This window comes from Equus asinus, chromosome 2 (assembly GCF_041296235.1).
Source record: "Equus asinus isolate D_3611 breed Donkey chromosome 2, EquAss-T2T_v2, whole genome shotgun sequence".
NCBI lineage: Eukaryota > Metazoa > Chordata > Mammalia > Perissodactyla > Equidae > Equus > Equus asinus.
Genome location: NC_091791.1, coordinates 192802705 through 192816107, shown reverse-complemented (window position 1 = coordinate 192816107; position 13403 = coordinate 192802705). Strand labels below are relative to the sequence as shown.

General features: G+C 47.1%; 1 long non-coding RNA gene across 1 annotated transcript; it reads right to left on the bottom strand.

Moving 5' to 3' along the window:
- On the bottom strand, window positions 1-2174 carry LOC139044565 (uncharacterized). The gene is made up of 3 exons (XR_011501601.1): window positions 1654-2174; window positions 728-793; window positions 1-626 (listed from the first exon to the last, which is right to left on the bottom strand). It is a non-coding gene; the product is annotated as an uncharacterized lncRNA (long non-coding RNA).
- Window positions 2175-13403: the final 11229 nt, after the last annotated feature.

Genomic DNA, 13403 nt, shown 5'->3' with positions numbered 1-13403 from the left:
AGAGACAGTGGGAGAGGTGGTCTGGATGAACTGGGGGCAGGTGGGAGGGAGGTTTCAATTTTTTATTTTTGAACCACATGAATTTTTGAAATAAATAATTTTTTTATTTATAATATTACATATAATTTCCTGCACCCTCTTTTCTGTCAAGCCTCAAAATAGCAAATTTTCTTCCTGCTACATATACGTACGCATCTGTGCGTTTCCTTTCTGTGTAAATGAATGTCGTAAGAAAAGTGTGGAATCGAACTGCAATTTCAAAGCAGAGATATTCTGCTCAAACACCGAACGTGGCCACATCTTTAGTAAGGGCTTTCTGAACAAAAGCAACAACAGAAAGTTGAATCCAAGGAGGAAAACCAACGAGCAAGAGCGAGGCTGACCTCAGAGGGCTTGATAAACTGGCCACACGTGATGGCAACTGCTTTGCCTGGCGTTGGTCCTCGCTACCAGGGGTCAGGTGGTGGACGGCCCATTGTGTGGCAGATGGGGTGAGCTCTGGGCTGGAATTCTTCCTGTGGAGCATGTCCCTGAGGCCAAGTGTGTGCCTCTGGGCTGTACCTTGCACCATTCCCACCCAAGGGCTCCTTGGTGCTGGGGCATCTGAGGCGAACGCCTGCAAGAGACTGAGAGACCACAAACATCAGATCGTCGACGTGGTGAGAAGAAAACAGAAGGCCCGTGAGCTGGGAGGTGTTAACCGTTGTGAATTCATTTACATCCTCACCAGCGGAAACAACAGGATCCAACGTCGACACAAAGCCAGGAGCCTCGCCTTCACATCTCCAGTGTGCTGGAACATAAGTAAAATTTTAAATAGAGATGCTTTATTCTTCCCTTCCAGCCTCTTTTTCACCTCCCCGCCATGTTCTCCAGCCAGTTTTAGGTAAGTGAATTATTATTCTAGCCACATTCCTCTAGGGAGGAAAGAATAACCTCAATCCGTCTTCATTTGTCTCCTCTGACCAAGGAGGGAAAGCAGAGATGGTATCAGTCTCCTGACCCACTGGAGTTTGCTTGCGGGGATTTACTGACTGTGCGTTAATACATTGTGATAAGCAAGGCAAACAAATGAAGCTCAGCGAAGTCAGAAAGGCCGTGAATTACACATTCCTAAACCCTTATTATGCAGAAAACCAATTTCCTCTTCCTACATTAAGATCTGACCATCCCTAGACCCAGTACCTTCTGTGTACTTCTGCGGATTTTAATTTTGTAAATGATTAAAACCTGAAGAACGAGGTCATTTTAAATGTAAGGGTTTATTCGTCATTTCTCACAAGATCATTTCTCTTTATTAAAAAAGCTGGTGAATAGCAGGCCTCCAAAGTCAGAAATTGCCGAGTCACATACCACAATGACCTGTTAATGTCTTGCGTCAAAACAAAGTCTAAAGAGACTTTTAAATTGACTTGTTAGCTTATGTATTGTGTTTAATCCACTAACCTAGAAACTCATGTTAATGTAACTGGAAATTGAAATCAACGTTTTCTAAACTGCTCTCCATATTGCTCAGTGCTGGCCGTTGCTTCTATCCTGGGCCCTGTCATGACACCTCACCTGAGAACGTCCCCCAGACCAAGACTGTCCGTCACGATGCCAGAGCGGTCCCACACATCATTCAGCTCTCTGCTTTTCCCCCTACTTACTCACCCTCCATGCCTATAGTTAATTTTTCCACCGTAGGAGTCACACAGTGACAGAGGAACAGGAAACATCACACCCCTAGGATACATGAGCACCCAGCCCAAGGAAGCAACCGGAATCCTCTGAGCAGCACCTACGCAGAGCAATGGCTTCAGACCCCAAATAGCTGCAGAAGACACGGTTCCCCTTAGGATGTCCAGAGACTGCAACACAGTGTGAAACTGGGCTTCCCAGAGCTGTGGTGAGAGTCACGCTCCAGCGGTCACCGGCTGGAGGGAGGGCCAGGCAGAGCCACAAGCCCTGCAGTTGCCATGGCAGCAGCGACAGGGCTGCACCAGCTTCCAGGACAGGGCCGTCTCGAACGTTTATAAGACAATCACTAGTCTGTGTTTAACACTTGCCGAGTGAAGATGGACACCATCTGTTTTCCGACTCCCTCCCTCAGTTTGCCTTGAGATTATCCGGTGGAATTCTGGAGAGATCAGTGTGATGCATTCTCTGACTCGATCCTCCAGCCAGGCTGGGGCCTTTCCTCCCAGCTTGTGCAGGAAATGCGGCCTGGGCCAGTTTGCCGAGGGGGTGAGCCAGGCCAGCTGTAACAGGTGCCCGTCTCCAACTGTAGAGCGGTCGATCGGATTCAAGCGCTGTGGTGTCACTGGGAAATATGAAGAGCTAATTCAGGAGGTGTGGGAACGTTCTTCAAATCTGAAGTCATTTCAGAAACAGCAGCCACGGGATATTTCTTTTTCTCTTTATTCTTCTCTAAGTAATTTGCAGCGGCAAATTAGGCTCTGATTGCAGGTGTCCATTCTTCCCTAGGACAAGAGGCCAGACCCTCAGGTGTGGGTCCATTCTCTAGATAAGTTTACCCCCCACCCCAGGGGAGGTGAGCTTACTTGTTTATTGTGTTAAAATATACATAACTTAAAATTTACCATTTTAACTATTTTTAAGTATACAATTAAGTGCATTACGTACTCTCACCACCACCACCATTTCCAACACCACCATCCAACGCCACCATCCATTTCCAGAAGCTTTTCATCTTCCCAAACAGACACTCCCTTATAACCAAAAAAAAATTAATAAAAATCGCAAGATACTATTTCTCATATATTAAACCAGCAAAGATTTAGAAGTTTTATAACATCCAGTAGAAAAATGAGTCAGTCTCAAACACTGTTGGTAGAAATATAAAGGTCTATGGCCTGTTTAGATGGCAATTTGACAATATCCATAAAAATTTATAAAGCTATTTGAATTAGGAATTTTATTTCTAAGAAGGTATCTTATAAGTATATTTGCATGGTGTATGTGTGTGTAAATACGCCATTTATCTTTATACACTAGATAAGTAGGTAGATAAATAGATTCATAGATAGGTCATCATTTATTGAAACAGAGACATGGTAGAAAAACCTGCTTGTCTGTCAATTGGGAATTAGTAACATAAATGATTATATCTCCAATAAATGTGGTTTATTCCCCCGATATAGCTTTCTCCCACCTGAAATGGGTTTCCCTTCATTTTTCTCCTTCAGGAAGGCTTCTTGTGTTATTCTGTATCTCAATGATGATTTCTTTAGGGAATGGTAGGGTGTTACCCACCATATCAACTTTCCCTCACTTTTACCACCCTGAAGTGGTAGACTGAATGCATAAATGGTCCGATCGATGGCCTCTCCATAGCATGCCCTCTGCCTTGTACCCATGGAGTTCTGGCCCAGATTGAATCCGGGCTTGGCCATTGGCCTGTTTAGGTTAAAAGGAAAACAGCAAACTTGACACACAGACATACACAGAGGCTTGAAAAGAGTTTGCCCATTTCTGCTGGACCGCTACGATTGCCAAAAATGCGTGCCCAGGCTCTCCTGCTCAGGATGAGGTGGTGAAGTGGGGTCCAGCCGTCCCCTTGAAGCCACCACAGATCATCAAACTGCTAGCTAATTGTCAAGCCAGTGACGAAGCCCCAGCTACGATCAGAGCACCGCCAGACGCAGTGGAGATCGGCAGAACCACCCAATCGACACGTAGATTCATGAGAAATAAGAAGTCGTGGTTCTTTTAAACAGCTGTAATTCAGAGTTGTTTGTTATACAGCAATGGCTAACTGATATATCTGCCAATTTACCTGTTCCAAAAACATGTATATATTCCCAAACTACTTGTGCTTACTAATTGCCATTCACTATCTATCTCAAAAAATATTTTAAAAATATAACCTATCATTAAGTTCAGGCTACTCTATTATCCTCATGGTTATTTAATTATGACATCTTCTACAAACCTAGTTTGTTTGGGTTTTTTTAGAATTTGGTTGTTTCTTTCAGTCTTCTTAAATCAACCTCCATTAGTCTTTTGGAAACCGAGCTTTCCCTTATTATCTTCAGTGGGTGGCAATCAAGATAGTGATTAGGAGCAAAGTAAAGAGAAAAACCTTTGGAGAAGATTTCCTAAAGTCACCAGTTCGGGGGTTTCTTTTTTCTCCCATCCTATCCCAGTTTCATCTGTGGCTCAGGACCTGGGCTGACACAGAACTGCTTTCAAATACAGGAGGAAGAGGTGCCCCCACAATCTATACCCATGGTAAGAGAAGTTAAAAAAGTAAACCAGACGCCTTTCAGATCGAGATGAATGCACCTTTATTTTGATCTCGAAAAAATGTCAAGCTGTGTTTACATGCTGTGTAATACAAATGGATTTAAACTGCTGTCTTCACTTTAGCACTTTCAAAAGTCTATAGAAAATAGACACTACAAAAGGAGGAGGTGCAAATATTAACATGAAAACTCCTAACTTTCAAATGCACCAGCTTCTCTTTCTGCCCAGCACCTTTTCTAGAATCTGTCTTTTCCTTGCATTTGGTTTTCCTTTTCTTTAACAGTCTTCAATTTCTTGAAACAAAGGAGGATTGATGAGGACCTTCCTTCAGGCTTCAGGTGCCCCATTCTCAGAAGATGAAATGCTTCTTCAAACATCCTTTGCAAACAAGCTCTCAAGTCAATTATTCTCCTTTTTCGGTAATTTAAAACAAATTGTACCATTAGTCATTTAACACCAGCAAAACGCCTCCCTTTGTGAAAACCACCAAGCCATTTGGTTTAAAAAACTAAAGGATAAATCACATTTACCTAATGGGGGAAGTTGATCATTTCTCCATATGTTACTCCTGAAATTGACATGGCAGAAGGTGCCAAGAGGAAGAGAGAAACGGTAACTCTGAGAAAGAAAAATTGTTCTTGAATCCTCATTAAACAGATCTTTGTTTTAAAGTTTGATTCTGTTTCCACCAGGAAATTGACATTTTCACCTATGCTTTTGCTTACAATTAAACAGCTTTAAGAGAGCTGTTTTCAAAATAACTATTCCCAAACCAGTCTAGAAAGCAGCATTCTCAAGTGACTTTTTATGATGCTGAGGTCACCGATGAATGGCTGCATGCCTTTTTTACATCTAGCAAAGCAACAAAAAGATGCCCACGTCTACACCACGTTTTCTAAGAATCGACCTTGACCCTGAGCATCGGCGATTAGATAGGAAACTGGAACCTCCCAGAGCAAGTGACCCGAGTTCAAATGTTTTCTCTAAGTCCAACCTGGATCTCCTGAGGTCATTGCCTACATCCAGAATGTACCCTCTCTTCTCCTGGCAATCGTGCTGTACACCAAAGGCGCTTCCTCTAAGAAGCTGAAAATTCTAGTTATTTCATTCAATCTCTTTTTTTGCTATTTGGCAACGGTTTCCCAAAAAAATCAATTGAAACGGCTGTAATGGCTGCCGCAAATCACTCTTACTCAATGGCAGCATGGCACTATTCACAATATTTACTTTGCCTCACTAGGCTCCTTTGTTTTAATTTTTTAAGTAGATTTTTCTTACCCGTCTGGGTAGGTCATGGCAAAGACTGTTGTTTCTGTTGTAATAAAATCACATTTTATCTGAGTTGTTAGAGAATGTCCCCCTACGTCCACTGAAGAGAGATTTGAAGAGGGGCTGTGAACTGACTTAGTGGTGACAGGAGCCGGGTCCTTTACGCACGTCAGCTCGGTTAGCCCTTGCGACCACCCTGTAGTTTGGGTATCATCTCTCTGTCCTGTAGTTGAGGAAATTAAGGCCTTTAGTAGATGTGACAACTGGCCCAGGGCCACATGTGGAGTCAGAATCTGATGCCACACGGGTGCGACTCCAAGGCCAGCGCTCTACCTGTTTCTTCTTATTACCCAGTGAGATTTTAATAGGTCCTATCTGAATGACATTTATAAGAAGACACCAAGATTCATTAATTTAATTTCTGGATCTAGGATTATTTCCTCTTCTTTTTTGGTCTACAACTTGCTCATCTTTGACCCTTTTTAGTTGTTCAAAACGTAAGGAATACAATTAAGCTACCATCTGCTATGGCAAAACCAAAACTCCCGTGACCTGCAGGCAAGACAGGCAAGTTCTCTGCAAGCATTGTCGTTTAAATTCCGGGCTCTGTCACCACGCAGGCCCGTGGTCGAATCCTCAGGGGGTGGTTTGAGGACAAGGTCATGGACGTCGCACCTGGTAGACGGACAGTAAACAGTCACTTAGTCTGACAAATACTTAGAGAGTGGCAGACAAAGCTGACCTGACCCCAGCTCTGCCGACAGGGAAGGGGAGAGTGGGATGAAAAGCGAGGAGGGGATGAGAGAAACGGGCGGGGACCTCACCTTCCACCTACCAAGTCAAGGGCGGGTTACCTGGGGCTTTCTTCTCCCGCCAGAGAACTTTCCAGTTCCCACCTGAGAGGCACACAGCCACGCCCGGCAGATGAAAACCAGCAGCTCTGTGACGACCACGACGCTCAGACATCAAGCCTGCTGATGGGACAAGCTGACGAGGTTGTGCCCTCCCTGCGGGATGGCCAACTCTTGAATGTGTTTTGCCACTGTCGAGTCTGGACAGCTGACTGTGGGAAGAAATGCTTTATTGCAGACTGGATCTTCCTGTGTGGCTCGGCAGCCCCTGCAGCTTGGGCAGGAGGAAGAAAGGTGGCGGAGGTGGGTGTGCAGAGGCAGCCCGAGGCCTCCCCACCGACTGCCTCGGCTCCTGCTGGCGGTTGCTTCACCAGGACGTCAGGGATGCGTGGGCTCTGAGGAAGGCTCCCAGGGAGACCCGCCCACCTCCAGCTCTCATCCTTCATGGTGAGTCCCCTGGGGAGCCTGTGTGTGCCAAGCACTGTTCAAGTGCTGTGTGTCTCATACATTGCCTCACCTTCACGCCAGCCTGTGACGAAGCCAGTAGATGACTCCCGTTTTACAAATGAGGGAACAGACCCAGCACAGTCAGGGGACTGGCCCAGGGTCACTCTTGTAAGTAAGTGGCTGGGTCATGTCCTGATCCTAAGCAGAGAGTTGCTGGGGTCCACACTCCATGCAGGGCCTTGTATGAGAGGCCGGAGACACTGGGGTTCAAGCGTGACTGGCCGCTTCCTCAGAGTGAAGGCTACATCCATGGGGTGCACGCTGAGGTCCCAGCCTGTGCTTAGCATCTTCAATACATTTCTCACTTGTTGCAACACCTTTGGGACGTGAATACTATTGTTATCCTTACAAGCGGGGAAACTAAGGCTTGGGGGTAAGAAACTTGCCCGAGTTTACAAACTAATAAGAGCTGGAGCTGAAATTAAAACTCAATCCGTGTGACTCCAGGGCCCAGGGTCTCAACTGCGACAGTGTCCTGCCTCTGCCCTTTACCAACTACCTTGAGTATTTGGCCTCAGTTTGCCCATCTGTTAAATGGGCATAATATCAATAACTATCTCAAAAGACTGACACGAGGGTGAAACAGAGAAAGGGCTGTGAAGATGACCTACAAACTCTGCACTAGGCATCTCAGCACCGTCAGTTCTTCTGACTTTCTCCAGGTTTGCTCTGGAGCTCTTTCAAATACTTATCTAACCACCCCCCAACTAAATGCTGGTTTCTCCAGGGTAGGAACAATGACTTCTCCGCTTGTAATTTCTCTCCCGCAGAATCTGGGTCCAGAGCTGGGGCCTGACAAATGCTCCTTTCGTGAGAAAGGCAGGTGGACAGCAAGGCCCGAGACCCCGACTCAGGAGGAAGCTTGGTTGAGTCATTTTTCTCAACATTTGCTCAAAGGTCAATTCAGGCTTCTAGCCAACAGTTGTCCTATTTATAATGCTCAGGAAATACATGTGCATTCCTTTACTTAAAATGATACATACACTCATGCAAGTCAACCTCAAAGCAACGTCAGAAGAGACTCAAAGTTGAAGAAGCCCTGTCGTTTCACATGCCCCTTAAGCTGCGGGATCCGTCCCTCTGGCTGCTCCAGAGATCCTGGGTCAGAAGAAGGAGAGTCCACTGTGTGGAGGTATGTGATCAGAAGCAGGACTAGTGGAAATGATGCCCTCTCCTCTTGAATTTTCCAGCCTAGTCCCTACTTTACAAAGATAAACTCTCTAAATTGTGTTAACAAAGGTATTCTCTCCACTGCTAGTTTGATCGATGTGCAACCATTATATTATCAATACATGCTTTCTACAAGACATGTAATTCATATTCCTCTCCAGGCAAATTAATCCAGTCACCCCAAAGCTGAAGGTTTTGGCAAGTGCGAGCCGTCGCTGATTCTTGGACATCGCACATTGAGGGGGAGGGGAGATCTCCACAACATTCATCTGGGCCTGAAGTTATCAAATTTGCTCATGTGTTTATGGCCCATGTGTCTCCCTCCACTTGGGCACACGTTCCTCCAGGATATGGAACCCAGCCACGTCCCCAGATGCCAGGCACGGAGCAGGTGCTCATTATATGTGTGTGGACTTAACTGTGGGAGGACAAGGCCTCCTCCCCCAGAACCCCACCCCACCCCCAACTCCAAGCCAGAAAGGCTGCATTGAGGGCACGTCCAAGGACGTGGCACTCCTGGGTCCTCAGTGGTACCTGCAGTGTCGTGGTGATGGGAGCCCACAGCTCTGTCTGCAGCAGCCTCGGCTTGGATCCTGACGCTCACACTTGGGTGCAGTTTCAAGGAGTCTGACAACCGCCAGGTTCAAATTCCCGCTCTGGCTCTTACTAGCTGGGTGATCCCAGCTAGTTATTTAATTCCTCCACGTCAGTTTCCTTTTCCTCACAAAGGGGCACACAGCGCCCATCCCGCAGACTTGTGAAGGTTCACTGAGTTAGTGAGCGTGCCCGGCTGAGCCTGCACGAGGTGGGCTCCTAGCGCAGCGAAGCTCTGATGTCATCACTGATGGAGGATAAATTATGCTTGTGCCACTAGTCCCTCTCCGTGGGATCCCCACTAATCGATTATGCCATTCTTTCTTTAAAAAAAAAGGTGGCCTCTCACCCTTCAAACAAGCGCCCTCACCTAGATAGTCACTACCAGTCAGTCCTTCGGACGCAGCCCTCCATGCTCGGGAAGATCCTCACACGTGGTCAAGCAGGATTATTAACACCGAGCTTGATGTGCAAAGTAAATTGGCAGTCAATTTTGCCTCTGGACAAGCGGCGAGTTCAGCAGCGTGTGTCCAGGGACGAACCCACAGCCTGGAAAAGAGGAAGCGGGGAGAGAACCTGCTCTCGGGAGATGAGGGCACAGGCGACAGTCCCGCCTCCCCCCCGTAGTGTTGGCTCCTGAGAGGTCACCGTGTCAGGACTACTGGGAGGTGGGGTGAGCAGTGCTCCCATGTGCTCTCTGATACATTCCTGAGATGAAAGAGCTCTTATGGAAATCGGGAGCTCACCAGGAAGACTCGCCCTTGTGACTGCCCCCTTTGAACTCATTAAACATTCTGAGGGCCTCCTAACAATTTCCGGATCCCAATCAACATCAACAGAGGACTACAATCTTTAGCAACTTGTTTTGGAATGATGGAGAATGTAGCAGTGACAGTGAGATTGTTAAGGAGATTTTCCAAGAGCTGAAGAGCTTGCGGGCTTGGATGGATAGAATCAAAACATGAAGACACTAGAAAGATGAAATAACAGAAATAAAAATAGAGGGGCCTGCCCTGTGACGTAGTGCTTAAGTCCAGCACACTCCACTCCAGTGGCCCAGGTTCACAGGTTTGGATCCTGGGTGTGGACCTACACCACTCATCAGCAGCCATGCTGTGGCGGGTGTCCCACATACAAAATACAGGAAGACTGGCACAGATCTTAGGTCAGGGCTAATCTTCCTCAAGCAAAAAAAGAGGAAGATTGGCAACAGATGTTAGCTCAGAGCAAATCTTCCTCACCAAAGAAAAAGAAAAAGAAAGTGACACTGTGTTTACTTTACTTCCCTAAGTCAGGCCCCACCCAAAACAGCAGACTACAAGATGCCAGCTTTCCAGCATCTCCAGGCTCCCTTTCCTGTTCCCACTTTTGGTAGTTTTTCTTCGTTGTCTAAAGGACCCAGTGCCCCAACTTTCTCCTTCAGTTTCATCATCAAAATCTTCCTGCAGGAAATTAGTTGGAGAAAAACTAGTTCATGCCAGAGTGGAAGTGACTAGTGGCTTAATATTTCCTCTTAGAGGCAATGCACAGGCTCCATGGCTAAAAGTCTTATGGGCTGAATTGTGTCCCCCCAGATTCATATGTTGCAGTCCTAACCCCAGTAACTCAGAACGTGGCTGCATGTGGAGGTGGGGTCCCTGAAGAAGTGACTGAAGTCAGGTGAAGTCATTGGGGCTTTAGCAATACAGCTGATGTAAGAAGAGGAGACGGGACACAGACGGGCACAGAGGGAAGACGACGTGACGACACAGGGAGAAGGTGGCCGTGTACAAGCCAAGGAGAGAGGCCTTGATTGAAACCAACCCTGTGATGATTTGATCTTGGACTTCTGGCTTCCAGAACTGTGGGGAAATGAATTTCTGTGGTTTAAGCCCCCGGTCTGCGGTGTGTTGTTTCGGCAGCCTGGGCTTTGGAGCAAACTGTGTCAGAATCTCAGCTCTTCCATCTGGTGACTCAGCCCTCAGGCAGTTAACTCCTTGAGCTTCTATTCTCGACCACAGATGGAGATGACAGTGCCTTCCTTGTGGGTGGCTGTGAGGACTAAATGCGACAATGTGCATTTCGGTGAGCACAGGGCCTGTGGGCACCTGGCACCTGGCACTCCGTAAAGTACTATTATTACTATCTCACTAAGATTTTAACTGGAGGCGGATGGCTGAGGTCAGTACCCGGTACCAGCACTCGCCTTCACACAGTGGGTCCTCAATATGATGTCTATGACCAGATCACATGGCATTGGTGGCTTCTCACTCCCGGGGGCCCTTAATTCCCACACAGGTGGCATCAGAAGCTGCAGGTGTTGCCTCGGTCCCCAAAATATACACCAGAATTGTGGGAAAGCAGAATCAGAAGCCATCCTGCAATAAAGGAGGCAGAGAAGAATCCGCACCAAGAGATGAAATAAATTCTAAACTTATAGAACTGTGAGTGACTGTGGTTCAGCAAATAGTTTATTAAACCACTGTTACTAACGCGGAAGCAACCTGTGTCTAGTTAACGTTCTGGGACAGCCTCTCGAACACAGGCCCTCAGGCAAATGTCTCGACTTGGAGAACAGTTATCTCATCGCTGTGGTTTCAGGTCAGGCATGTTAAATTTCAATTACACATTCTGAATTTTGGCTTTTAAATTATTTTTAGCTTCAATGGTTTCTCTAACAGTCCAAGCTTCTGACAGGGGAAGAGAAGACGTCACTGAAACTTATGCCATTTCTCCTTCCACACAGTTTTACAAAAAGGTTATGGAGCAGATGGCGACGCTGTTTACCCACGAGGCATCCTACACAGTCAGTATCAATATATCGTGTCACCTGCGTCCCACCAGGAAGCGCGGACAGAGCCGCTTTGGACCTCTGGGTTCTGGGATTTTAGAGTGAGCATGTTAGCATCCACTGCATGTTTTAAGGCTCCTCCCGTGCTTTTATCAGTAAACGGAAGCAAAGCTGAGATTGAACCAGCTAGGCGTATAACACCAACATATAAAGCCACATGCAGCCTGCCTCTGAGCCCTGTGCCCACTGTGCACAGTCCACCCCTGGCCCTGCCTTCTGAGCCCTGTCCCCACTGTGCACAGTCCACCCCTGGCCGTTCCTTCTGAGTCCTGTCCCCACTGTCAACAGTCCACCCCTGGCCGTTCCTTCTGAGTCCTGTCCCCACTGTCAACAGTCCACCCCTGGCCGTTCCTTCTGAGCCCTGTCCCCACTGTGCACAGTCCACCCCTGGCCGTTCCTTCTGAGCCCTGTCCCCACTGTGCACAGTCCACCCCTGGCCGTTCCTTCTGAGCCCTGTCCCCACTGTGCACAGTCCACCCCTGGCCCTTCCTTCTCAGCAGCAATGAGCTGCCCCCTGTTTGTCTCTCTCCTCCAGCTCTGGCATGAGACGTCTCCATCACTGATCTGGAGTCTGTAATGTCACCCATCCTGCAGATGTGCGTTGTTCTGTGCACTTGTTCCTCTTGCTGGGTTCACTCCTCTACCCTCTGGTACCCAAAGCCCACTACACTCGCCTTCTCAATTACCTATAATCTCCCATCTATTTCCCTATGCAATGCAGCTGATCACTTTGTGCAACAGACTCAAGAAATCCTGAGCGGAGAGGCTGAGCCGAGGGGAGGGCTGGGCCCCCTTTCCCGTCAGGCCTCTGGGCACTCTGGAGCATGGCTGTTAAGAGTGTATCATTAGTCTGCCAATTCAACACCTCCCAAAATTCAGAACTGACCCCAAAGGAATACACATTAAAATCTTTGGAGGAATAGCCTAACAAAAGAAAAATGAAGGTTTGATAGTCTAGACTTCTGTTATAGTTGATTTCCTCTTCAAGAAGAATGTAGTCAAGAGAACTTCCTTTGAACTGAAGTGAAATTCTCTGTTGTGAATGGTCATTGACATGAGCCTTTGCAGAAAACCATTTCTCAACATCTCGAGCAAAGAGGAAGATTGGCCACAGATGTCAGCTCAGGGCCAGTCTTCCTCACACACACACACAAAGACATTAAAAGCAGCAAATGTAATGCAATGCTCCCCATAAGCACTTAGTAGATACTCATTGACCAAGAGACAAGATGCCAAAATGTGACGAGTCTGCACCCTCAGAGACGTGGTCCCCACCCACAGACACCTCCGATGCGAGGCTTCATCAGCCCTGCAGAGGGTGCGGGGGACACCTGCATGGGGGGGGGGTGTCATTTACAAGGGAAGGAATCTTTTGTCTTTAGCGATGGTAACATCAGTTGAACAGATTTCTCTCTTTTCAGGGAAAATCTCCAAACTAAGCAAATTCTCACCTATTGTTTGGTGGAGAACTCTGCCTTGTCAGCATTAACTGGAACGTACGTACTTCCAATGGGATGTTCGACATTCTGTTGAATAACGTCTTGGGTGTATCTCTGTCCGTGGTAGAAGTAGAAGAAAATTGTTACCTAAGTTTAGCCCTAGACCGTGCTGCCTTCAAGTGTTGTTTATTCTAATAATTTTCAAAAACCGAGTGAGCCAGGCTTTCGAAAATGTGCCGCCAACTATTTGGACTGTCTAGACCTGGGAGCGGAAACTCTGACTGATGCAGATTCACTCCTGAAGGGACAAGAAAGGACGGCCCGCTGCTGGTTATCTTGGAACAGCAATGGAGGTGGGTCTTGTGATGAGAATGGGGAAAGAACTCTTCCTTTCTCTAGGGCCAGAGGTCGGACTGGCTGTCGAGGGTGTGGTGGTGGTTGGAGATTTTAATTTTTGAGATTGAACCAACCTCTGCTACTCAGAGGCCTATCCAG